This window comes from Trachurus japonicus, chromosome 9 (genome assembly GCF_045865225.1).
Source record: "Trachurus japonicus isolate A0001 chromosome 9, Traja_1.0".
In the NCBI taxonomy this organism is placed as follows: Eukaryota; Metazoa; Chordata; class Actinopteri; order Carangiformes; family Carangidae; genus Trachurus; species Trachurus japonicus.
Window position 1 is genome coordinate 9,955,206 of NC_140915.1, and position 12,629 is coordinate 9,967,834.

Sequence of the window (12,629 nt, forward strand, 5' to 3'; positions counted from 1 at the left end):
GTTCACCCAAAATTCAAATTTCACTCATTATCTACTCACCCTCATGTCGACTAAGTGCTGGGAGAAGTTTCAGAGTCCTCCGTGCCTTCTCTGAGTTACAGGGGGGTCCGCACAGCAGTATTTGTCCATATAATGGTTGTGAATGGTGCTCACTTTTCTTCGTCCAAAAAGACACACCAAAAAACATCCAAATACCTCCATAGTGCTCGTCTGTAATGTCCGTCTTGTATTGAGGCCCCAACATGAGAAATTGTTCCGAAAAAAATTAAATAAGTCTATGTTTTAAGCTTGTTTGTAGCGGAAGCTCCCAGTGTCTCGGTTCACTCCTCTTCCTGGTCCATCCAATTTGACGAACCGGGAAGAGGAGCTTCGAGAAGCTTCCACTACAAACAAGCTTGAAATCTAGACTTATTTAATTTTTTTCGCAAAAAATAGCACTATAGAGGTATTTGGATGTTTTTTGGTGTGTCTTTTTGGACGAAGAAAAGTGAGCTCTGTTCGCAACCATTATATGGACAAATACTGCTGCGCGGACCCCCCCCCCCGGCCCCTCCGTAACTCCGAGAAGGCACGGAGGACTCTGAAACTTCTCCCAGCCCTTAGTCGACATGAGGGTGAGTAGATAATGAGTGCAATTTGAATTTAACTAACCCACCAAAGCAAATTACATTTAAAAAAAACTGAGCCTTAAAACCAGCCGGCAGGACTTCCTGTCACTTTGTGATGTCACAACTAAAGCAGTCACCCAAGCTCCACCCCCTCACCACCTGGACAACACCATCCATCCAACAACTTGCAGGATTTGGTTTATTCTGAAATCTGCTCTATTTTTCTTTACTGGGTCACTCAGAATACAGTCAGCCAATCAGAAGAGAAGCTCAGAGCCTCCTCTCTTCTGATTGGCTGACACCGACCTGTTGTTACAGTACTAGAGAAGCTGAGAGAAGAGATGGACACATATGGACCACACATATATTTTCTTATGGATCAACACTTTACATAAAACACAGAAAAAGAAGAACCCACGATACTTTTCAACGCCATTTATTTGTATAGTTATTCAGAGTGATTATCTGTGTTAGAATGCACCTTTAACGCAGATCGACTAGCTGTTTCTCTCCATTTTCACAGCTTTGGTAACCAAACACGCAAACTAAACACAACCTGGAGGTTCCTCCTGACTCAAATCACACAGATTAAACTTGATTTAGACGTTTTTTATTTAACATTCTGCAAAAGAAAAGAAACGCACATACACTCAATACACCATCCCAATCCTTCACTCACTAGTCCTGTGTACACCATATCTCTATCTATCTATCTATCTATCTCTCTGTCTCTCTCCATCAGACCTGTGAATACTCGATCTGCGATGTTGCGTTCGCTTCCAAAAGTTTCCAGAAGAGCAGACGAAGAAAAAAGGAGTCGGGAGGCTGGATCAGCTGGCCTGTGATCTCCTGCGCGAGCCAAGCTGTCTGATTGGCTGGAGGGCTGGAGGGCCATCTTGCCTCCCTGGCAGGCAAGTGGCTCAAGCAGTTTGTGTGTGTGTGTGTGTGTGTATGTGTGTGTGTGTGTGTGTGTGTGTGTGTGTGTGTGTGTGAGTGTGTGAGTGTATGGGGGGTGAGAGGGGGGTAAGAATTTGGAAAAGCAGAGGGTGAAAATGTGTGGGTGTTTGAGTGTTGGGAGGGGAGAGGAGGGATTCATGACTGAGAACTGTGAAGATGAGGAAGGGAGGACGGCTTTACAGAGAGTGTGTGTTGTGTGTGTGTGTTTGCATGTGTGCACTGTAGCATATGTGTGTGTGTGAGTGTGTATGCAGAGGAGGGAATCTGCAGGGGCCTGCAGACTCAGAATCAGTAACAGGATAATTAGGCCTGGAAAAATACAAAACACAGGAGGACGGTAGTTTTCTTTGATTCATTCAGATTCTGTTTTACTACATTTTACTTAATTTACATATTTGTGTTTGTGTAAAGTTCATATTTACAAATTTTATTTTATTTTCATGTCTCCATGGCACCAACAGTCCATCTTTCCCAGTGTCTTGTCTTGCGGACACTTTATATCACAGTAATGAAACAAACATAAACCAGGATGAACTGAGTAGGTCCTGGTCTTTAAGAGTTAAAGGGATAGTTCAACATTTTGGCAAATTGGCCCATTGCCATAATCCCTATAGTCATAGCAGTAGGTTCATTACCTTTAATTGTCGGTGCAAGCTATTTTTAGAACGGTGGAGCAGAGCCGTGAGCTGCTCAGAGCTACGCTACGGAGGCTCATGGGATTTCTTGGTTTCCCTCATCAAACTCATCAAATACACAATCCAACAACTCCAAAACGCTCTGGTGGACAAGTTGTGACCTGCACATTCACCACGCTATGAGATAATAACAGAACGTTACCAGACAGAGTTGTTTTAGAGGTAAAAACCGCTGATGCATGTTTCTGTCAGGGACAGCTTTTCAGCGAGCAGTCTCTGCATATAACGATTTTGCAAACGATGAAAACCATACAGACATGTTGAGCCTGTAGTTGAATGTAGCAGTTATGCTAGCAGGTGAGAAATGATGCAGGTTCATGACGCTCTGATCACGATGACTGGCAGGATTTATATATCATGGGAAGGATGAAGAAATTCAAGAAACTATTTTAATTAGATGCAAAATAAGGATGCCCACAAGTGCAGAATGAGTCATCAAATGTCTGCAAATCATTGTCCAGGAAGAGAAAACACATCAACTTTGAAGTAAAATGACACTTTTATGACTTGAATTTGACAAATACCAACAGATAAATGAACAATTAACTTGTGGAGACGAGATTACAGTTTTTATTTCATGAGGCCTTTAATCCTCCGGCCAGAAGAAAAAGGCCGAAGCTCCATTTGTTTGCGGACGACGGCAGCATGTTTGCAGACCGTGTGCGTGCATGTGCAGCAGCAGACACATTCTCCAGAGCTCAGATGGCGAAGCGGAGCCGGTGGACGGGCGGGGTCAGAGCGGCAGCAGCGTTGGGCCAGCGTTGGCGCCGCTCTGGGCTGTAGCAAGGACACGGTACAGGCTGAAATGTTAAACCAAGGTCCTTCGTGTTATTGCTGACATTATGTTTCATTTCCTAATCCCCCCCCCTCCGGCCTGCACTTCTGATGATCGTACAGCGCACACACACACACACACACACACACACACACACAGACTCTGAGTGGGCGTAGCGGAGTAGGACAGATAATGACTAGTACTTGTTCCATAATAGCCGCTAACGCCGGAGCAGCGGGGGGCTGAGGGGGGGTTTGACCCTCCTTCTACAGCTGACCGGTCTCCGTCGTAAAAGATGTCGCTGTCTTCACTGCAAAAACTCAAAATCTTTCCAAGAATATTTGTCTTATTTCTTGTCAAAATGTCTCATTTCTGGTCAAAACGAATCTCTTTCCTCTTAAAATAAGACTCGTCACCTAAAAATGAACTTGTTTTTAGATCATTTTCACTTATTTCAAACAAATTTTCACTTGAAATAAGTAAAAAAAAACGGCAAGTGAAAGCTAATTTTTTGTGCTTGTAATAAGAAAGAAAAACTTGCTCCACTATCAGATGATTTCAAGTGAAAATATGCTTGAAAGAAGTAAAAAGTGTCTAAAAACAAGCTACTTTTTAATGTGACGAGTCTTACTTTAAGTATAATGAGATTTGTTTTGACTAGAAATGACATTTTGACTATAAATAAGACAAATATTCTTGGTAAGATTTTGGGTTTTTGCAGTGTTTCTGCCGGTCATTTCACAGCACACATGGAATATAGTTTCACTTTTCCAAAAAATACACACTCTTAGTTTCAGTTTCAGTTTAGTATATTTGAAAAGGGACAATGCACATTAACAAACATTGTAGAAAAAACACATGTAAATGCACCCGAATTAGCTTAAAAAGCTAGTTTTCATGGACTGTCCCTCTGCCAGATTGTACAAGGCAACCTTTAAAAAGAACAACAATGGAACTGAACAAAGAGACAATATAAAGCTGAAAGTTTCTTCACACTTCATGTGGAATGAAGAATTAAAAACAGGAAACATCTCTATTAGATATTGATCAGTGCTGCAGTTTCAAAGCTGAAGGAAGAAGAGCCTTGAGTCAAAGTTTAATGAACAGAGCCGCTGTTTTTAAAATCCCAGCGTAAGAGGAAAAACAAAGAGAATCTGAGTTGGTCAAGTCGACCTTAAAGAACCAGAGTAGACTAAGTTCTTTAGTTTGTGTCGGATCTTCTGTTCTGTTAAAACGACGACAGCGCGACATGTTTATAATGACTCGTCATGGTGATTAGTCATCATCAGAGTAACGACCCAGAATGTAAACAAACCAAACAGAGACTCTGTGAATCTGTGTCAATGCTCTAATTACATGATCTGACAAGTACTTGCATGTGTGTGATGAAATGTTGAAGCTGCTTCTGTTTTGTCACGAGTCTCCTGGTTCATCATTTTCAGATTGTACAGGCAGATATTGTGACTAAAACTGGGTTCTTTTTAAATATTTGATTTATGATTCACAGCGATTATTTGTGCAGCCCTAAGTCGTTATTGTGTAGCGAACCAACACTACGTAGTCTACTTTCTACATATTTCATTTAATTACATAAAACAAGTTGCAAATGTTAGATTGACAGCGAGGCGTCTCCAAGTGTATCACAATGACAGGACACAACACTAAGGTACCATTCAAGGTCTCTAAAACACAAATAAAGCTACATTTTTAAATTTTTTTATTTAACCTTTATTTACCCAGGCAAGCAAATTAGGAACAAAATTCTTATTTTCAAGTGCAGCCTGAAAGAGCTAGAAGCTCTTAAGGGGAAGGGGGAGGGGAGTGCTAAAAGTGAAAACAAGGTTATATAAATTACACTTAGAAAAATTCAATATAATACAATACAATACATAAATATAACTAGATAAAAATAAAAAAATAGTCACATTACATTGATACAATCCAATCCAGAAGACTCTGACTTTCTCCTCTTCTAGAAATGATAGAAAATTTCTCAATTTCTTATCAAAACTTGAACATTTACCTTTAATCGCAAAAGTGAGATTTTCGGAACGGATCATTTGTGAGTCTGTTCAAACCAAGAAAAGTACACAAATCATTTATTATAATGGTTGTAATGTGACTTCTGCACTAACACATCAACTTCAGATGTTAAATCAGTGCACTGGACGCTTTCACGTTATCCTGCACAGATTCAGAAGAACACGTCAGGGAACATTGGGGATATTACACGACTGATTCTCTGGAAATAAATGAATGATAATATTGATTTAAGAAATCAGACATTTCTGTTTGAGTAGTTTGCTTGCAGAGCTCACAGATGTGGGGATAAGTGCCGTCAGAGTTCACAGTGTGAAGCAACACACACACACACACACACACAGACAGGGCTGAGGCTGTAAACATGGCCGACACCGTCACAGGTTAATGTGCATCTGTTCGTCAACGTCTCAACCACAAAGTTGCACAAACTGGTTTTTGTTGTTATCGCTCGTTGGGATTTGAACTTAACCTTTCACGATCTCCAGTGGCCATGCAGTGGAGTCAGTGTGTGTGTGTGTGTATGACATCATCCAGAGTGGGGCTTTGTTGCCGTGACACCCATGGCCTTCTGGAGCCCAGACACCCCCTGTGGAGACCAGAGAGACGTGTCACCTTGATCACTGTGTCCCCGGGAGACTGCCACCACACACACACACACACACACACACTGAAATCTGTATCACTATGGTCATGAGTACCACCGACTGCATTGCCCCTGTAGTTATGATAACACATGTTACTGATAACACTGCTGATATGAAGCCATCGCTTTGGAGGAGTTTCCTCAACTTCCATCTGAAAAAAACAACAAAAAAACCCTTAAACTCAGTTTTATATTTTCTCATTTATTTTATTTGTTTATTTAGACGGGACAGTGCATATTAATAGACACTAAGTACATGGGTACTCACTGTAAATACACCGAAATTGCATCCGTAGTCCCCAAACAATACAACAATTGACATAAAAAGTCCATAAAAACAGAGGACCGAGATAACAAAATAAGTAGATTCATAAATCCATCTGAAAAAAATTTTTTCACTTACGTCACACTGAAATACAAAACAGACACGGGGTGTATACGGATATAAAAGTGTCATCTATTTCAAATCTCATTATGTTATTATAATTTTATCAAGAACTCAGATCTGACAGTGGATTTTTAGAACAATGCCGCTAAATACAATAAAACTGAAGTAAAGTAAAGTGGGCATAAGAAGAGACAATAAACAATCTGTACTTTAATTCCCACCAAAAATCTTCCCCTTCAATATAAATTCAAATTGTTCTTAAAGAGAAAAACATTGGGAAAAGATGTTTATTCTAATATTTTTGTATGTATTTTAAGCTAAAATCAAGACGATAGAAACCAGATAGATCATAAGAGGTTAGAAACAAGTAGTGGTAAAAATTTTAAAAACATTCCAGATGAGAAACAATAAAATAATAAAACAACACAGGAAAACAGCTCAACAGGTTGCGTGTGATGAGCCTGAGTGGCTGTAACTTACTGTACTGTACTGTGACTCAAGTTCATATTTACCCTCATGAGTGTGTTGAAGACGAAGCAGCTTCTCATTTGATCAACATGATCTCACAGTCTTCAAATCAATTAAGGAGCCACGAGACAATATGGACGTCGGCTGGCCTGCGGCGGCTGCAGCCTCCCACCGGGGAAATCTTCCTCTTCTCTTTCCAAGCACGACTTCCAAGGACGGGTGTGATGTCTCGCGAGTGAAGGGGTAGAGGGTGGAGGAGGTGGTGGTGGTGATGGTGGTGGTGGAGGTGGCGGCGGCGGCGGCACGGTGCAGCGCTCTCCCTCCAGAGCAGCCGGTGTCTCTTTTTGTGACAGGTGATAAAGTTTGAAATGCCAAGCCAGTGCACTGCGGGCGCAGGTGTGGAGAATATGTCCAGGAATAGCCAGATCCTCTGTTCACAGGTCTCTTGACACCGCTGCGACAAATATATCGCCTTAGCCCCAACAACTGGAGACAATGATACGTGTCACCTTGGCTTGCCGTTTTTTTGTGGTTGTCTTTTTTTTTTTCTGTGTGTGTGTGTGTGTGTGGTTGATTTTGTTTGGTTGTTTTACCTCAGGGGCTAAATACACTTTACTGTAAATAATCCTCCCAAACATCCTGAAGATATGAACTGGACTCTACAGAACAGGCGTAAAGACGCAGATACAAAAGCATTAAAAGGATAGTGTTCAACATTTTGGCAAATTGGCCAAATCCCTATAGTCTGTCATCCCTAGTTGTTTTCGAGGTAAATTCATACAAAACCGCTGACGCTCTTTCCCGTCGGGGTCAGTTTTTCATCAAGCAGTCTCTGCATTTTCCTTTAAGACAACTCTGTCTGGTAACGTTCTGTTATTATCTCATAGCGTGGTGAATGTGCAGGTCACAACTTGTCCACCAGAGCGTTGTGGAGTTGTTGGATTGTGTATTTGATGAGTTTGATGAGGGAAACCAAGAAATCCCATGAGCCTCCGTAGCGTATAGCTCTGAGCAGCTCACGACTCTGCTGCGCCGTTCTAATAATAGCTTGCACCGACAAATAAAGGTAGGTAATGAACCTACTGCCTACTTTCCTATCTATCTATCTATCTATCTATCTATCTATCTATCTATCTATCTATCTATCTATCTATCTATCTATCTATCTATCTATCTATCTATCTATCTATCTATCTATCTATCTATCTATCTATCTATCTATCTATCTATCTATCTATCTATCTATCTATCTATCTATCTATCGTTGTTTTTTAATTGCTTAGCCGGACACTTCCCCATTGTGGGACTAATAAAGGAATATCTTATCTCATAATTTAGCCACTTTAGCCACAACGATGACCACAGAAAGACGCTGATATCAAAAATACAACAAACACTGAAGCTGATATGAACTATTTTCTGTGGACATCTTTTTTTTTTAAATGTCTAAAAACACGTTTACGATTACCCTTAACGCAGCAACATGTCACAACAACTTTGCCAAGGAGTCAAATAGAAGCGCACCACAAATTTAAAAAAAAACAACAAAAAAAAAACACTCAATATAAATGATAAACGGCAACACACAATGCTGTTTTAGTTTCGTAACCTTTGCTTCAAACAGCTTTAGTGGATAACCTCCATATGTTTTGGCCGCCAGGTGCAGATCTGTGTTTTAATTGGCTTGTTCTGTTTGAGTAACACCATATTTGGTGTGAGTGAAGCCTCAGCAGCTTCCTCATGTTCACACAGACAATGGCCCTTTTGAATTTTACACAGCAGACCCAGATAAATCCATCGCAGTGTGCAGCTCCTCGTAGCCCATTCACCATTTCCTCTGATGTTGTCCTATTCTCACATTACCCTCCTGACCACGGTCTCTGTGTGGCGACAGGGGCTTCAAGATGTTTTCAAATCTCTGCTGCTAATGTCTTGCTGGGGGTGGCCATCTGTTTTTGCGTCTCCCACCGAAGCTGTGCCGAGGACGGGCTCCTGGCTCCCGCCTTCGCTCGGCTTCTGTTGGGGGTAATAATGTGTGCTAGTTCTGGGAGCCCAACTGGTGTCCATGAGTTTGTCCTTTACCGCCACTCATCCTTGTCCCAGTCACGCCACAGCGAGGGCAGAGAGCCATGCCGTGATGGAGTGGACTTCAGGGGGCTGCCTTTCATCGCTCAGAGAGGATTCTGGGCAGCCGGCGTGGAGTCGCTCCCTCCACACTGCAGCTTCTCTCATCAGCATCATGTCAGAGTTGGATTATCTCACAATCTAATATAATAATATATTTCATTTAGCCATGTAGAGATTTATTGGTCCCTCTAAACAATCCTGCTGGTCCAATACAACTGGTACATACTGCTCTGTTTCAACATGTTTGCATGCTAATGATTAACTTGCTATCACACTAACGTACTATCATGCAAGTATCTTTGCTAGTTTCAGACTGACACAGTTGTCATTTAACTATCCAGTGGCCATATTGCTGAAATACCAAATACCCAAGCAATGCCCATTATACTGAAAGAAAGCAGAAGATTTTATTGAATTTTACAGTAACCGTTTTATCTACCATTAGCTAAATAAATAATAGCCTAAACCGTGGATTTGGACGTACCCTAAAAGCACCATTCAGCTCAGTGGTCACCAAACTTTTCCCTGAGCTCCAGTGGACAAAATGGTCCTCAAGTACGGCGTGTTAGATAAACACTGCTTCTCCATGGACTACTAGCCATTAGCCGTTAACTGTTAGCTGTTAGCCGTTAGCCATTAGCTGTTATCCATTAGCGTGGAAGGGGTGTAAACAAATTGGTCTTGGTAGTTTTTAATAGTTTCAATGCTGCCGAAAAGGAGCAAAGAAGTCAAGGAGATATAGATTTTCTGACTGAGGAGGTAACTACTGTCTCATGTCAAGAGACAACCCAAGACAACCCAAACTAAGGCGTCTTTATTTGGATTAGGCTAACTGTATTTGAATGAGGTAGATGAAATCAAAAAGTCCAGCTTTCGAATGAATGACACCACAAATGAACTGTAACTAAAATATTAAAGCCACAACACATAGGCTACAGTAGCTCCAACTAAATATTGGATTTCATTCCAGCAGAAAACATGAAAATGCCATGCGACCTACTTTGCATTTTTATGAAGAAACTAGTTTGTTCATTAAAATAAAAAAGGCACAACTTGGTAAAACAACAATTCGCCTTCATTCACATGGCATCCTAAATTATGGTTAGGCTTTTTTTCTAGTGTTTCTTCTTCTACTTTGTGCCTGTGGAGTTGACAAGTAAAAGCAAAGACAGCGCCACCCTGCCATTGCAATCCACATTGTGGTGGAAAGTGGAACTGCACCTCAATTGACAGAAGAAAGAAAAAAGTTATTTCACAGCGGTTCCAAACAAATTTTGTCGTCACATATCGAAAGGGCTGCATGTAGCTACTTGCAGTGCACATATCCCTATGGACTATTGATTGATGACCCCTGGTGTAGAAAACAGAGTCCTCAATGGACGTAATCTGTCTGTTTGTGCTAGTGTCTGGAGTCCTGACGTATTATCTTATAATTAAAATTCACTGTTCCTGTTACTAGTGGAGCAGTGTAAAATGAAACACAGGAAATAACGATGAAAACAGAGGAGGAAGAATCAGTTTAATTCCAGACAGGAGGAGGAACTAATGAAGTGAGCCGCCTTTTTATCTGATTGTCCACTTTTTTCTTTATGGTTTTATTAACCTCAATCAGTCGAATAGATTACAAATATTATGGCGTCTATAAAAGAGAGAGTGTAGAGACTAATCCTTCCTTCCTTCAGCCTTCATTCACTTTTATCTGTCAGGTTATTTGTTTTGCTCTGAACTTCTGGTTCGTGCGGCCGCTCGAGGAGAAAAGATGAAAAAGTTGTCCGTGAATCAATCAAACCATCAGAGGAGCAAAGTCATGACGTCCTCCTCCTCCTCGGGCCTCTGTGCTTCTGCGAATGTGCTGATTTTGACACCGGGCCATTAAAAGGGGTGACTTGAGCCATAGATCAGGGTAATTGTGGCATTAGGCAGCAAATTGGAGCTAAAATAACCAGATGCAGGGGCAGATAGCCACGTCCCACTCCAGCAACCGCTTATCCCAAGTTCAAGGAGAGTTCAAGAGAAGATGCCGTAACCCCCAGCGGCTCCGAGCACCGTCGCCGCCGCCACCGCCACCGTGGACTCTGGTGGAAATTATCCTTTCAACAAATATACGGTTTCCGAAGGGTGTAATTGTCTTCACGCTTATGGTCATTCACGCCTCATTTCATTTTCCATAAGTCTATATTTTCCTTGGCCTATTACAAGGGGGATGTTGCACCTACGGCTCTTTCCTTTAGTTTAGGTTTTAGCTTTTCTCTGCAAAACTCCTGTCAATATGGATTGGAAGAGATGGCGGTCGTGTAAACTTTTATGACGGCCATAAAAAGCTGCAGCGCCGCCCACCATGAAACTATCCTCCTCCTCCTCCTTCATCGTCTTGTTCTCCTTCTTCTTCCATCCCTCCATCCAATCCCAGCCCAGCCCTCACACAGAGAGAAACATGGGATCTGACACCGGCCATTAGGAGGCTATTGTCCAATGATTTTCACCTCTGACATCAATCTTCACCATTTGCAGGTGCGCGCTTGTGTGCTGTGTTTTTTTAAACATGACCTCTGACAGGAAATCAGTGTAACATGTATTACAGCGTGTTACTGTCATCTCAAGGCGTCCCTGTGTTGTTTTTATCATATTTCCGCTTGAATAACTCCATTTAATCATCTTTTATTTTGTCTTGTTCTACCTTTACCTTTAATCTTTTTTCATTTTCTGCTCCATTTCTTACGTGAATCTGTATTTTCTTTATTTTGTTGTTGATGACAACCTGTGTTGTTGTTCTTAAATAGCGTTTAATTATTGTCATTCGTATAAACTGTCCAATGTTACAAGCTGCTGAATTACGTCTGAAGACAATTGCAAAGGCTCATCCTTTCAATTGCATCACTTCATTAGCTTCTACAATGGGACAATGACTCCAATTACCCACAATCCCCACCACACCGAGCTCTATGGCTCCATCTCTGTCCGTCTGCAGGGGGTGGGGGGGGTGTTGGGGGGCTGGCTCGCTGCCAGGGGTGCATCCAGCGTGCTCTGATCCGCCGTAATTATCTAAAATGTTCATTATTTTGCTATTTATTCAGACGGTGTGACAGAGTTTAAGTTTTGCCCAGTTTTCTCAGATTCAGGAGGAGGACGAGGCCGCAGGCAGAGAGGCCGAGTAAACTCACACTGACCGGCTGATGGGGGAAATTTGGCACCGATTAAAGATGTTGTGAGGTTAAGAGAAAAATGGAAGATGTTTTCCAAGTTCTTACAGCAGTTTGAACTTAATTTATAATTTAAAAAATGTTTTTTCCAAGACACTGCACTCTGCATTTTTTCAATTTTTTTTTTTTTGTGACCAGTCAAAAGTGTGGCATATTCTGGTAGAATTTTATATTGGTACTGTTAAAATTTCCAGAGTTATTGGGCTTTTTATTTTGCTGTCCATCCAAAAAAACACTGTGAAACCAAGGCAAAGTACTGCAAGAGTATTGTACTGCCTATTCTACAATTTACTCTATAACTCCATTGGAGTAAAACCAAGCCAAAGTGCAGTATCTGCACCAAAACCAAGGCAAAGTGCAGTATCTGTAGCTAATACCAAGGCAAAAGTGCAGTATCTGCCATAAAATGGTCAGTCCACCTTTATCTAATCAAATATAGACTTGGTAGTTTATTTGATGCTTAAACCTGACAATGAAAAACACAAAAAGTTTGGCATTTTTTTCAGATACTGCACTTTGCCTTTGTAGGGCAGAGCTGAGGAAGCGTCATCTCGTCAGGACTCAGGAGCCGACGTGACAATGGGTCCAGAGAGAGGAAACCACAAGCCTGACAAAGAGGGGGAGGGGTCAGGGTGAGGAGGGTGAGGGAGGGAGAAGGGGGGAGAGGGGGGGATCCGTGGCTTTAGGCAATGACTAAAACATCTCCTCACGCCGTGGCCCACAGC

General features: G+C 41.6%; 1 long non-coding RNA gene across 2 annotated transcripts in view; it reads left to right on the forward strand.

The window, feature by feature from the left end:
* The window catches only part of LOC146980968 (uncharacterized), a 330,839-nt gene that overhangs the window by 297,850 nt on the left and 20,360 nt on the right, over positions 1–12,629 (forward strand). Inside the window, exon 3 of one of the 2 annotated variants that reach the window (XR_015036562.1) lies at positions 1,351–1,519. This is a non-coding gene — a long non-coding RNA (uncharacterized LOC146980968). Of the gene's footprint in view, positions 1–1,350; positions 1,797–12,629 lie in introns of those variants that run through there. The other variant, XR_015036563.1, reaches the window with a different exon arrangement.